Source organism: Accipiter gentilis, chromosome Z (assembly GCF_929443795.1).
Source record: "Accipiter gentilis chromosome Z, bAccGen1.1, whole genome shotgun sequence".
Taxonomy (NCBI): domain Eukaryota; kingdom Metazoa; phylum Chordata; class Aves; order Accipitriformes; family Accipitridae; genus Astur; species Astur gentilis.
The window spans coordinates 29461070-29474765 of NC_064919.1; the positions used below are offsets into that span (position 1 = coordinate 29461070).

Below are 13696 nucleotides of genomic sequence, written 5' to 3' on the forward strand. Positions count from 1 at the left end.
CACAAGTGAAAACAAAAGATTGGGCAGCTATTCACTTTGGTCAATTCAATTTCTTCTGAAGATGAAATATATCACATTAGATAAAAGCAGTTAAAAAGAAGCAATGAGCATTCTGTATCCCATGGGGTGAAAAAGCCAGTATCAAACTTTTCAGGATATAAGCCAAACATGGTCCAAAACTGAGGCAGACAACTATGATGTCCTTTGCTTTGATCAACTCTTTTCAAGAAAGAAAGATGAGAAAGTTTCACTGCAACATGCTGTTTTCCATATCTGGTCATTACTGATTTTGTTTCAGGTCAGATACAGTCCCAGCTTCATCAGCTTTTTCACCATACAATGTCAATGTACAAATACTCACTGTCTGCACTTCTGCTTTCAAAAGTGAATCAACTATGAACGTGAACAAGACCCCTCTTTTTATACTAAAAAGAAGCCTGCTCTGAAATGTTCTGTTTACTGTCTGCTCTTTAAACCCTGACCCAATAATTTCAAATTCAACAAACCATGAGGTGTGATGGTAACCCTCTGGAAGACATTGCACTTGAGGACCTAGCGATCTTGGCCAAGCCGCATCTGATCTATCAGGCCTTGTACGTAAGGCTTGGGAAGCCCGTATGTCAGTATGGGCAGCTGCTGCAAGGGAGTCTGCTGGAGCGCCCCATGCCAGCCTGTGCTGTGTGCTGGTGGGTATCATGAAAGAAAAAACCCTCTTGCTTGTCAGGGGAAGATATTTTGTATATGCTTTGTGGATACATCCTCTGCAACAGAAAAGAGTTACTCAAAAGGAGATATTTTTAGTTTTACTCCAGCCAGAGTCCCAAAAGACAAAATTGATAGAAAACCACTCTCTATTTACAGGAAAAATATAAACAAGTCAAAGGGAAAAAAAAAAAAAAAATAACCAAACCAGACCACAAAAAGAAATCAGGCCAGCAGATATAGCAATTATACCCTCTGCTTCCCCATTCAGCGGAGAAAGGGAGAGTACACCAGGACCAATTAGTTACCGCAATCTAGTGGTTCATGTACAAAACCTCTATCAACTGACTAGATTTGGATCTTTCTCTCACAAAGTGCAGTGGGTGGCTGGGGCACATGGGGAGGTAACAAACCTTATATTCCACTGACAGTACACTGGAGGAGTCATAACCATCAGCAAGTGATGGCTCTAATGGTTACAGGCCTGAGGTCACTGTAATTTACAGGGACCCATCCCTTTACCTTAAAAATAAACTGATTAAAATTAATCCCTTGGGAGAGCTGGGGGAGAAGAAGGTAGAAGAACCTGCTTGTTAAATACCTTTGCTTTTAAAATTGGGTTCCTACCTGCCTTTTATGACAAAAGTATGGGTAGCTAAAGTATATGAATACATTACTAGACATGACTTGTTGGCAGGCAAAACTTTCATGAAAACAGGGGGCAAATATTCTTTTGGGAGTCATACTATCACTGTGGGAAAAGCGGTTAAGGTTCCTGCTAATTTTGAGCCTCCCTCAAAATGGGCTGCATCCAAACAGTACAGGCTACATAGACATCACCCAGACGATTACGGCTCTTAGAGGCTGGAGTTACTCAGAGAGCCCATTCTCCCCCTTCAATAGCCCCATCTGGGCAGAGAAAATGCCTGACAGCTCGCAGAGAATGACAGCTGGTTAACGATCACTAAACAAGGCTGCCCCACACTCAGAGCTGCAGTGCTCGATGTTATCACTCTCCTCCAGCATGCTGTATCTGAAGCTGTGGCATGCTGCATGGGATCCAGCGAAGGCTTTCTTTGGCACTCCACCTGCTAATGAACCACAGAAGCAATCTGCATGCTGGTGCTGGGGTCAGCAGTACACATTCACAGTACTGCCCTAGAGGTATCCACACAGCCCCACAATTTGCTGTGGGCTGGCAGCCCAGCGTTTGGAAGATTTCAGTACTTCCCCACAATGTAAATAGTTCAGCTATGCGGATGATGTTACTCACATCGCTGGAGGGACCACTGGTACCATTGAGCAAGAAGTGAGAGAAGCATCGAGTAACGTTAGTGGTTGGAAAATCAGGCCCCCAAAAATTCAGAGAGCTTCCACAAAAGTAAAATTTGGAAGGATAAACTAGCAGAGACTTTGCAGAGCAATGCCCAAATCAGCTAAACAAACCATACTTTATATGGCAGAAACGCAGAGCAAAGTAGAAACACAGAGGATTATCGGTCCTTGTGGGTTTCGGAGGCAATTCATACCATACTTGGCCCAGATATTAAGATAATTATATAATGTGGTAAGAAAAAAAAGAAAAAAAGGTCAGTTCTTTCCAGAGGAAAAGGTGAGAGTCACCTTTGAACAAGCACAGAGAGCAGTCTCCCACGCAGTAGTTTTAGGTTAAGAACTAGCCAAAGAGCCTTTCAAGCTCAAAGCCCTAGTATCGGCTGAGGACGTGGCTTAGGGGAGCCTCTGGCAGCAAGGGGACGGGTGGCACATACTGCTGGGCTTTTGGCCTCTGAGGTCGCCCCCATCAATGCAGAACTACGACGGCTTCGGGCTGTTGTTGCTGCTGGCCCAGGTGCTGGGGAGCAGGCTCTTGATTTCCGAACACTCGGCCGATACTCCTCGGTACGTTCTGCCACATGCATTTCACAAGAGGCCGCGCCGCCCACCAGTCCCGCAGAAACCGCCCGATGCGGGCCTCCCTCCGCCCCAGGCAGCCTGGGCCTTGCCCTAGCCCGCAGCGACATCTGTCGGCAGCCTGCGGCTCACAGCCACCCTTCGAGCCCCACCGCCCCGGCGTGGCTTTGGGACAACGCACACTCGGGGCGGGGAACTACAAGGCCAGGTTTTGGGAGAGGTCTGTGCTGGTCAACGCCCGAGGATGCCAGGAAAGGGGGGGGGGGGGGGGGAGACCCCCGTGCCTTGATGAGCCTCGCAGAGACTGCTTTATAACCACTGCTACGTAATACTGACCTCTTACAACGAGAAGTACGGATCGTTCTCATCTCTAAGAGTTACTACCTTCCTTTCATACAAACTATAACGTTAAAACATCTTTTCCATGATAGAGTTATTAAGGCCCATTCCACAAAAGAAAGACCATAATAACTCACTGCCACTATCATCACAGCTTGTGACTTGTGGAAAATACAAAAGATAATTGTCCTTCCTGAGCAAATTAAATGGGCGATTTCTTATGGGAATTAGAAGGTATTTTCACATAAATCACTTTGTCTTGTTAACTAACAACTTAAGCCCACTTTAGATTTTAAGATCACATCCTAAAGGAACACATTTTCAGGCCTGCAAAGCTACTGTCAGCAAAAACAACCTCAAGCTGTTGCTAGAGCTGGACCCTTAGCGTGTAGCAGCAGGTGGACTCAGAACTTCCGGATAAGCTTTCTCCTTCTCTGTGACTCTGCAAAATAGCCGTTTAACACACGGGTTTGGAGAACTGTTATTTTAACTAAACAGACTTAGTCACCCAAGTATCCATATTTCACACAGTATGGCCTAGAAAACAGGTGGTCTGGCTGAACTGCCAGGCTCAAAGGGCTGTAACAATCAGTGGCGCAAAGTCCACCCGGAGGCCAGTCACTAGCAGTATATCCCAGGAGTGAATACTGGCTCCACTCCTGTTCAACACCTTCATTAATGATCTGGATGGTGGGGCAGAGTCCACCCTTAGCAAGTTTGCTGATGACACCAAACTGGGAGGAGTGGTCAATACACAAGAGGGTCATGCAGCCATCCAGAGGGACCTCAACAGGCTGGAGAAAGGGACCAACACGAACCTCATGAAGTTCAACCAACAGAAACTCGGCATTCTGCATCTGGGAAGGGACAACTCCATGCACTATGCAGGACAGGCTGGGGGCTGACCAGCTGGACAGTAGTTTTGCAGTAAAGGCCCTGGTGGACAAGGTGAAAAGGAGCCAGCAATGTGCACTCATGGCAGAGGGAGCCAGCGACATCCTGGGCTGCTTGAGGAACAGCATCAACCAGCAGGCTGAGAGAAATGATCCCTCAGCTTCCAGTCAGTACTGGTGAGGCCACACCTAGAGTACTGTGTCCAGTTCTGTGCAACCCAGTACAAGAGGGACATGGACATACTGGCACAAGTTCAGAAAAAGGCTACAAAGATGACTGAGGGACTAGAGCATCTGCCATATGAGAAGAGGTGGGACTGTTTATAGCCTGAAGAGGAGGCAGCTTGCTGGGGAGGGCATGGAACTTATCAATACATATAAATATCAGCTTGATTGGTGTGGAGTGAAAGCAAAGAAGAGAGCACCAGACTTTCCTCAGCGGTGCCCACTGACAAGACAAGAGGCAATGGGCATAAACTGAACCACAAGAAATTCTGTCTGAACAAAAGAAAACACTTGCTTATTATGAGGGTGGTCAAACATGGGAAAAGGCTGGCCAGAGAAGTTGTAGAGTCTCCATCCATGGAGGTACTCAAAACCTGACTTAACACAGTCCTGGGCAACCTGATCTAGCTGTCCCTGCTTAACTGGGGGGAGGGGGAGGGATTATACTACATGATCTCCAAAGGCTCCTTCCCACCTCAACCATCCTGTGATTCTGTATTAACCTCACAGGGAGAAAGCCTGGTGAAACAGTCAAAGAAAAAAAAAAAAGAAAAAGAAAAAAAAAAGGATTAGTAAGCACATCTTTGCTGTCAAAAAGAAACAAAACTGGAAATCACTGTTTAATTAACATTCTCATAACTGTCACGTAATAAAAGCTATGTTATGCAGGAATAGCTTATATAGAAACAGCTAGGTTGTCTAAAATTAGATATCACAGAAAGTACTTCCGAAAGGACCACTCTAAATTAACATACTTAAAAAAAATGAGTAATTTTGTGATCAAAATACATTAACACTGTTTCAATCCAAATGTCAGTAAACAAGCAGAAAGCAAAAGCTATTTTAAGTCAGGATAAAAAAGATGCATTAAAATCCACCAGAAATCCTTAATCTCTTCCCTAATGAGATTGGGATTCTTAGTACTATGTAATCCAGCTCCTTAACTTGAGTTCAGGGTAGAACATGCTCATGAAAGGAATTAAAACCAACTGCATTTAACCAGTCTGAATATAAATAATCCACAGAAAACTAAAGAATATAGCATAGAAGTCTGCAACAGAGCACTGCTGATTTAAAACGAATGCTAGCTTTCATAATTTTTTTTCTCCTCTTTAAATGGACTGCTGTAAACATACAAGGCTGACTTGATCAGTTTTCAAGTTCCTTTTCTTCACTCCTGGAAATATCCTGCTTTAGGGCCCATGAACAAGGTTCAAGGAGAAAAGAACTCTATTAAAGGAAGCTGACTTGTAAAACAAAATAATCACTGGCACTCTCGAATCAAAACCAGTCCCAAAGCACTAAGCACTGTTGTGAATAAAACACTGGCCTACAACCAATTTCAGTACCTAAACAGATGTAAAGGAGTAGTTTCACACAGAGCTGACTCAACTGTGAAGGGGTACAGGGAGGAATCACAGATAATAGACAGGTATCTGCTTCTAAAAGAAAAGGCTGTGGCCTCCTGGAAAGTTGTGGATGAAGAAGGCAAGTATAATTGTGTATCACTGATGCTGGAATATGAATGCACATTAATGAACCTCACAGAACAAAGCATCCAACTGTGCTCAGTAATTGTTGATGTAACATTTTAAATACCTGTTAACAAAGGCATAAGAAGTAATCTATTTGCTGCAACACAGGTTAGATACATGACCTATTCCAGTCTGTCTTTCCTGTCTCCTTCTCTCTTCTACCTCACTTCACATTAGCCTGTTCTTCAATCTTTCAGTCTTTCACTTCAGTTTTTTGGTCAATAGTTCACATAAACCCTTCCCCTATTCCAGTTTTCCAGTTCCTCAGCTGATCTAAATTGCCGTCAGCCCATCCCCAGACTTCACAGGATTTCTCCCTCTCCTGGTTGTACATCCCCATCAGGTCATGGTCCCCAGAGTATCTAAAGATGCCACATTTCTTTGCACACTGGCTTGCTTCAGCAGACTTACATTCATCTCAACTCTTCCTCTTCTCCTCAGTTTACCTAGTTCTCCTCAACTTCTCTTCTAACCTCAGCTTCTCAGTCCTCTATTCTCTTCACAGCAAAGCAACACCTCTCCCCTGACATGGAAGACTTTACCACCGATACTTAATAAGTTGTTGACGTTACAAGTTACAGACCTCAGAAACTTATTGTGGGAAGTATCAGCCTTTTTAAGTGTAGAAGACTGACCATCATCCTGTAATTTAGAAATGTAGCTTGGAGCTACTTCTGCTTAACGTCTATGCACCTGTACATGAATTCATTTTAGTTTCACTGAAGGTGCTCTTAATAAAACAATCAAAGAGAAGGGGAAATGGAACAGATTCTGAAGTAAAGAATAATTAGAGACTTGGGGAAATGAAAAATGGAGTGACAGAAAAAATTAAATATGAATTTACTTATATTATCTTGGCAGATTATACCATCTTTCTTCGATGAAATAGAAAGTCCTTCCCCCAGAGAAAAGAAAATGCAGTAGAGCTGGTCTGGGGAGGGGGTGGGGTGGGAATTCGGTATATTTTCATCCATACTACAACACCAAATATTTTTAAAACGGGAAGAAACTGTATTAGAAGATGTTAAAAAAAAAAAAAAAGAAATCAGTATGAGTAGTTAAACAAAGACAACTGTAGCATTGAAAGGAGTGAAGTGATAAGAGTTTCATTAACAAAGAGTGTTTCAAAAATACAGCCTTAGTATTTGCATAAAGGAAACTAGCACAAAATACAGGCAAGAACCTACAGAATTTTGCTGAAGCAGGGCTGAAGAGGTACTACTCATTCACAGGAAGATCAGAGTGCCATAAGAAAGAAATGGGTAATTTTGAGGATCAAAACAACAAAAGTATCTATTTTCTTAATTTCTGCTTTTATGTCAAACACTTCAGGACTGCCTGCTCTTAGCTACCTGTTTATCAGCTGGAAAGAACAGATAGTATCAAGTGATTACATGATCATAGCTACTATGATGTACTCAAAATAACAAAGAGCAACAATAAAAAGCAATTTTAAGAGGTATTTAGTAATTTCAACTTCATTACAGATCTGCTTATCCTAGTGTCACTGTCTTCACATGCAACATCAAGTACAGTCGCAGTCACTATGTACAAGAAAGATGTGTTCAAACTGTAAGCAGAAGGAGAAAGGGCTATTAGAATCATAGAGTATCTTGAGTTGGAAGGGTCCCATAAGGATCATCGAGTCCAACTCCCTGGCTCCTTGCAGGACGTCCTAAAACCTAACCATAAGACTAAGAGCATTGTCCAGGTGCTCCTTGAACTCTGACAGGCTTGGTGCCATGACCACTTCCCTGGGGAGCCTGTTCCAGTGACTGGCCACCCTCTCATTGAAGAACCTTTTCCTAATGTCCAATCTGAACTTCTTCTGACACAGCTTCATTCCATCTCCTCGTGTCCTATCACTGGTCACCAGAGAGAGGAGATCAGCACCTCCCCTCCACTGCCCACCTTGAGGAAGTTGTAGACTGCGAGGAGGTCCCCCTTCAGCCTTCTCTTCTCCAGGCTGAAACCAACAAGCTCTTAATTTTCCCAGTATGTAATGAGACAAAGACAGCCTGGATCATTCAGCCTAGCAACATAAAGTCTAAAAGTAGTCGTGATTGCTCTCTATAAATAAACCAAAGTATATACCAATCACAGGAAAAGAACTAAGAATTAAGCTACTGAATAATACTAAACAAGAACAAATGAGTATATGAAGGCTGTGAATAATTTAGGCTGTAAATTAGACGGACATTTTTAAACAAGCCAGAAAAAAAAAAAAAATTATAATCCACAGTATCCCCCAAGATGAATAAATGTTTTATCACATGGATTGAAAAACATTATTTACAGGCCTGTAACAGAAGCAAACATACAGCTAACAAAAAACTCATTTGCATACTTGAGTGGAAGGGATAAAAGTGAAACACATCTTCTATACTTTTACAGTGGTCCTCTAGGGTTAAATCTAGTCCTGTACTAAAAAAAAAAAAAAAAGTTTTCACAAATCTTAAGTTCAACGTAAACATTTATTCATAATCCCTTTTTGTTGCTAAGTATGAAAGACCTGAGGCATACACTAACACAGAAGACTCTGAAAATGAGTAGGCCACTTGCAACATCCAATGGGAGTGTCAGAAGCAAACTTTTGGGTTTTTAAGTTACTTAAGTCTTGATTAACCCTACACATGAGGGACCATGACAGAGAGATAGATGATTTTAAAACAGTCTATAATGTTTTGAGATACCCTTCCTTTGTAGAGATTTATATAATAAATATTGTATTAGTACACCAGGACCATGAATGTACAACAGCACAGATTAAAACAACAGAGCAGGAGTAAGAAGAATGGCACACCTGCTGCAAATGAAGTGATCAAGTGGAGTCATAAAATCCAAGAAAGAATATTGATAACAGAAAGGAACTGGCAGGCATTGGTGGAGTGTGAGACCGTACCATACACATGGAACCGCAAATATATGATATGACTCAACATCACCCTTGGCATTCTTTGTCAAAAGTGAACATAAATGCAGCAAAGATAGGCAGCATCATTACCAGTCAAGAATAGATGAGGACCAGTCAAAAGACATGATGAGGACTTGATAGCCAGCATCCCTTGCTCCCCTTGTCACTGCAAGTAATCCTGGCCAGACTAATCAGATACCCATCTCTCCTGGTCTTCATAAATGTAGGACTGCATGAGTATGAAAGGAGGAAAGAAATCCATGAGATAACACATAAAAGTTACTGAAATTGGTTTTGTTCAAAATGAAAGTCATGTTCCCTTCTATCCAGTGATCCATTGTGAGCTGCTGCACTTTAAACTCTTTCACTTCATCTGGTTATACACCCTGTTTGGCTGTTGAAGAGCCACGATATCTTAAAACAGACCATTTGCCAAGTGACATCTGTTGCATAAAATGTAGGAGGTTCATCACTGCAGCAGGAACAGCCCCGGTTATCATTTACCGTCTTTCGGTTTCAGCAAAACACACTTTTTTTTATTTGCATAAAATGGTGGATTCCTCTAATTGAGTATTTTCATTAACAATAACATAATACGTTGATGGGTGGAGGGAGGGTGAGAAAACCCCTTACTGTAAAAAGTATAGTAAGTGCTCACAGTGCATGGAGTGCTGTTATGACAGAGCTCTTCCAACTAATGACTGTTAAGCATCTTCCTCAGATGGAGGTCAGGCAGCTTGTTTCTATTAACTGAATTGAAAAAGCTTGCTTTCTTTCAGCATCTCTTCACATATAATCTGCATATATCTTTTAAGAGGCTACTTTTACATTTCATTCACATTCTCTCATAGAGATGGAAAAGAGATTCTCTATGCAACTTGCATTTCTCAAAAATGATAATAAACCCAAAAATTTTAGATGTATACCTGAAGAACAGCAAGTTTCAAAAGCCAGCACTAACCATGCATTTTGCTTACTGTTTATACCTACACTACTTTTCTTTGTCAGCATTGTTCTTTCCTCACATGGTCACGACTTGTATCTCATAATCTTCTTGATTCCACCTTACGCTTCCAGAATTTTATCATAATCTTAACATACAAAGCTCTCCACACTTTCATTCCCACATACTTCTAATAGCAAATTTACAAAATCGCACTGAAATACATGTTTTAACACAGATTATGAAATAACACATAAAATTAAGATATACTTAATCAAAATATTTTTCAAGTAAAATTTTTAGATCTTTCTGTAGGAACATGTTGAATCATTATTTCAAAAATACTTTTAGTTTGATTCAACAGCCCCGGGCAGTATATAAATAACACCCCCTCCTCCTTACCTTGGCCAATTGGAAGAAACTGAATCTGAGTACAGGTAAGACTGACAGGACTTTAAAAAAATTAGAAAAGAGTCCTCCACTTACCACAGAGAAATTAAGGGGGTTATTCATTAAGGAGTATGTTGCAAATCCTCACTGCCTTTCAGTAACCCAAAGCATTTCAATTTTATATATTCTTGTGGCCTTACAAAAGAAAAAAAAAGGGGGGGCAGGGCAGGGGGAAAAAGGGAAAGGAGGAAAAAGGAGGGAATAGGAAAGCTACCATGCATTATCCTACAAATATTAAATGTCTCAATGGTTCCATCTTCTAAACTACAGTTCTATGTAGTCAGAAAATACTTAGCTCTGCCTTGGGAAAACACCCTGTATTTATCTGTTTGATCCAAGTTCTGCAGGATCAAAAACCAGAATTTCAACGAGGCTCACTAGTTAGAGGATGTCCAATGTTTCTTTCTGTTGCTTTAACATGAGACTGAAAACACAACGCCCCAAGTAGAGAGGGTTTCTTAAGTTATTCGGAATACTTTCACTATATAAGCTGTCATTCTAGGCCAGACTGGTAAAACATTCCAGCAACAACTTGCTCAAAGCAGCCAGCACCAGATATCATTCTCAAGATACAAGATGATTCATGTGGTATAACCTACCATATGGAATATGGCAGATACGGTATAACCTACTCCATAAAGTGTTTAATCCTAATTCTTATAAATTTTTTTCCAGTGTAGACCAGAAATAATTTTTCTAGTTTGCTTGGCTTCATTTGAGATACTCTTCAAATCTTTGTTTGTACTAATAGCTGTAATTTTGGATAGAACTGTTATATGTGTAAGCACCCTAGATTTATTCATCTCAAATATCACCAGTAATGGTCAGATCCAATGAAGTGTTAAATGGAAAACTGGCAAGTTATAAAATGACTTTTAAAAATAGTCTTCATTTCATTGTGCAAGCCATTGTTCTTGAGTATGCAATGTGGATACTTCTGTCAATCTGTGAAATGAGGACTGCAGAACGAATCCCAACCTCTCAGCTCCCTTTGAGCCATGACTACATGTAAAATGGAAACAATATGCTGAGAACAAGTTTGCCTTCAAGATGTAGTTCCTTAGGATTCATATGTAAGGAGTCAAGAAGAAAACTCCTCTCAAACTGAACATTTTGTGTTATCAGCCACATGCCAGGAAATAACTTCCAGAAGAGCAGATTCAATTGTATCTTGTTTTATTTGACACTTAGCAGCCTGGAGGTTCTCTCACTTGACAAGGAAGCAGACAGAGCAATGAAATGATGGGTTTGTGTTTTGGACCAGATCACTAAGATTATTTTGAGCCTGCTTGCACACATGCTTGTGCAGATCTCTGCTTCCATTTGTCAAAGGGAGGCTGTGTGTTCTGCACCTGCTTTTGGCTACTTGTAGCTCTTACCTCCTAGATCTCCCATCTGCACCTGCACCAGTGATGGGATCACCACATCAAATAAACTAGCTAAGTACGTGAGGATTGTATTCAGCCTGCTTTCCATTTTTTCTGCAAGCACTAGTTGGCAAACATGCATCAATCTTCCAGTAAAGTTATTTTTAAAAACTACCTCCTGATTTCAGATCTACCGTACAAGTCAGACTCCTGATTTCAGATCTACAGTACAAAACAGAAATATAAATAAGAGTCTAACATAAAAATCATCTAAAAAAATTAAGTTCGGTTAAGATTTTTGGACTGAACTGTAATTTTCTGAAAGCTAGATTTATTACTGATTATTTTAATGCTGGAACACCTCTAAAGACACAGAAGGAGTACCCCAAATCAAAAAGGAAACAAAAGGCCTTTTTCATATCAAGTGAAATGTCATGAAGAGACTTGAGATATTAAAATGCCTGTCTTCTTACAAGATGACGTCCACTTCCATGTCAAACAAACACTTAGTCTTTAATAAGTAGCTTAAAAACTCCAGTTAATGCCAGTGATTTCTCTTTTTCACTGAAGCCTGTAAGAACTCTTATCTGCAAGCCTACAGTAGGCAATCTGAAAACAGTCTACGGTAAAACACACCAACCTGTCAATGCCGCACCTCCATGTTGGTGGTCCACAAGACCGTCTGAGAACTGACAGTGGTTTTACCATTCCAGAAGGACTTGGGACCCACCGTTCATACACCAATTCTCACGGCACAGCCACACACTAGCAAGTGAATAGTTACTTGGTATGTTCAGAAACATGTGTCACTCAAAACTGTGAGGGACTGGCACAGAAAACATGTATCTTTCAAAACTAACACATGTGATCTAATGCGGGAGTTTTTAAAAGAATTAACAGAATGAGCAGTGGAGAAAAGAAAAAGAAAAAGAAAAAGAAAAAGAAAAAGAAAAAGAAAAAGAAAAAGAAAAAGAAAAAGAAAAAGAAAAAGAAAAAGAAAAAGAAAAAGAAAAAGAAAAAGAAAAAGAAAAAGAAGCCACTCCCAAGGACTAATGGAAACCATAACAGCACAGCTCAAAACAGCTGGAAGTCAAGACTAACCAAATGTCAACACTTGACTGCTTTCCATGGCTGGACATCTAGAGGTGAAAAAACGACAGCCTCAGCAGAACAGCGCCAAAGTCCGAAGGGGCTCTGCCTCTCCCGCGTTCAGCCATCTTTCCCCATCACCGCAGCAGGCGGCCGAGATTCCGCCCAGGCGCACCGCCCCCGAGCCGCTGCTGTCCCTTTAAGCCGGACCCCATGACAAGCGGGAGGAACTGGCTCCCGGGACGGCCGCCCCGCCGCCCCCCGGCCCCCGCCCGGCCCGGAGCCGGCCGCGCGTTCCCCGCGCCGCGCCGGCGGTGCAAGGGCTGACGGCGCCGAGCGCCGCAGGAAACTTTGGCGGGAGGGGAGCGCGCCGTGCCCCGGCCGCCCCCCGGCGCCCCGGGGAAGCTCGTCCCTCCCGCCTCCCTTACACGGGACACAAAGCCCCGGCAAGCGGAGGAGGGGGCTCCGAGAGAGACCTCGACGCGCCCCCCCCGTCAGGCGCTGCCAGATCTCTGCCACCCCCGCGGCCGCAGCCCCACAGCGGCCGCAGCCCGACAGCCGCCGCAGCCCCGGCGGCAGGACAGCCGCGGCCCCCGGGCAGTTTCCCCCGCGCCGCGGCCGGCAGCCCTCCCTCAGGCACCCGCGGGAAGACGCCGCGCCTCGGGCAGCGCGGCCCGCCCGGCGGCGAGCGGCGCCGCGGCACGTGTGCCTGGGAAGGGGCAGCGCGGCCGGTGGGGGGGTGGGGCGAGCGACCAGCCGCTGGGCCCCTCCACCCGGAGAAGGCACCGGCACCAGCCCCGGCCCCGGCCCCGCCGCGGGGCTGGGGCTGGTCACCGCAACTCCAACTCCCTTCTTCCTCCTCCTCCTCCCCGCAGCCCCCGCGCCCGGGCTAACGCGAAGCACGTGAAACTCACGGGAGGAAGCCGCGCCGCACCGCGCCGCGCCGCCGACTCCCGGCCGCGCTGCCTCAGCGGTGTGGCAGCGCCGGCGACACCGCGGACTGCCGCGCGCTGTCGCCGCGACCCCCCTTCCTGCCGCCGCGCCGGCCCCGCCCCCCCGCGGGACCGCCCGCCCCCGACGCCCCGCCCCCCGGCCGCGGCCCGGCCCGACCCCGCCCCGCCCGGCGCGGGGAACGAGGCGCCTCTCACGTCTGCCTGCGCATTTCTCCGGGGGAGGGCGCGGGGGGGCGCTCCCCGTCCTCGCGGCGGCGCGGCGCGGCGCGGCGCGGCTCCGCTCGGGACGGGGCGGGGCGGGGCGGGGCGCGGCGCCCGCGGTCCGGCGGCGCGGCTGGGGGACTGAGGGAAGTGGCTGGGGGTCAGCCTGGCGGG

General features: G+C 44.5%; 1 protein-coding gene across 5 annotated transcripts in view; it reads right to left on the minus strand.

Annotated features, from left to right (window-relative positions):
* The window catches only part of PAM (peptidylglycine alpha-amidating monooxygenase), a 151205-nt gene extending 137837 nt beyond the window's left edge, over positions 1-13368 (minus strand). For 2 of the 5 annotated variants that reach the window (XM_049796316.1, XM_049796315.1), the window contains exon 1: positions 13283-13300. The gene's annotated coding sequence lies outside the window, so the exon portion shown is untranslated. Of the gene's footprint in view, positions 1-13282 lie in introns of all 5 variants that reach the window. The other 3 variants (XM_049796313.1, XM_049796314.1, XM_049796317.1) reach the window with 3 other exon arrangements.
* Positions 13369-13696: the final 328 nt, after the last annotated feature.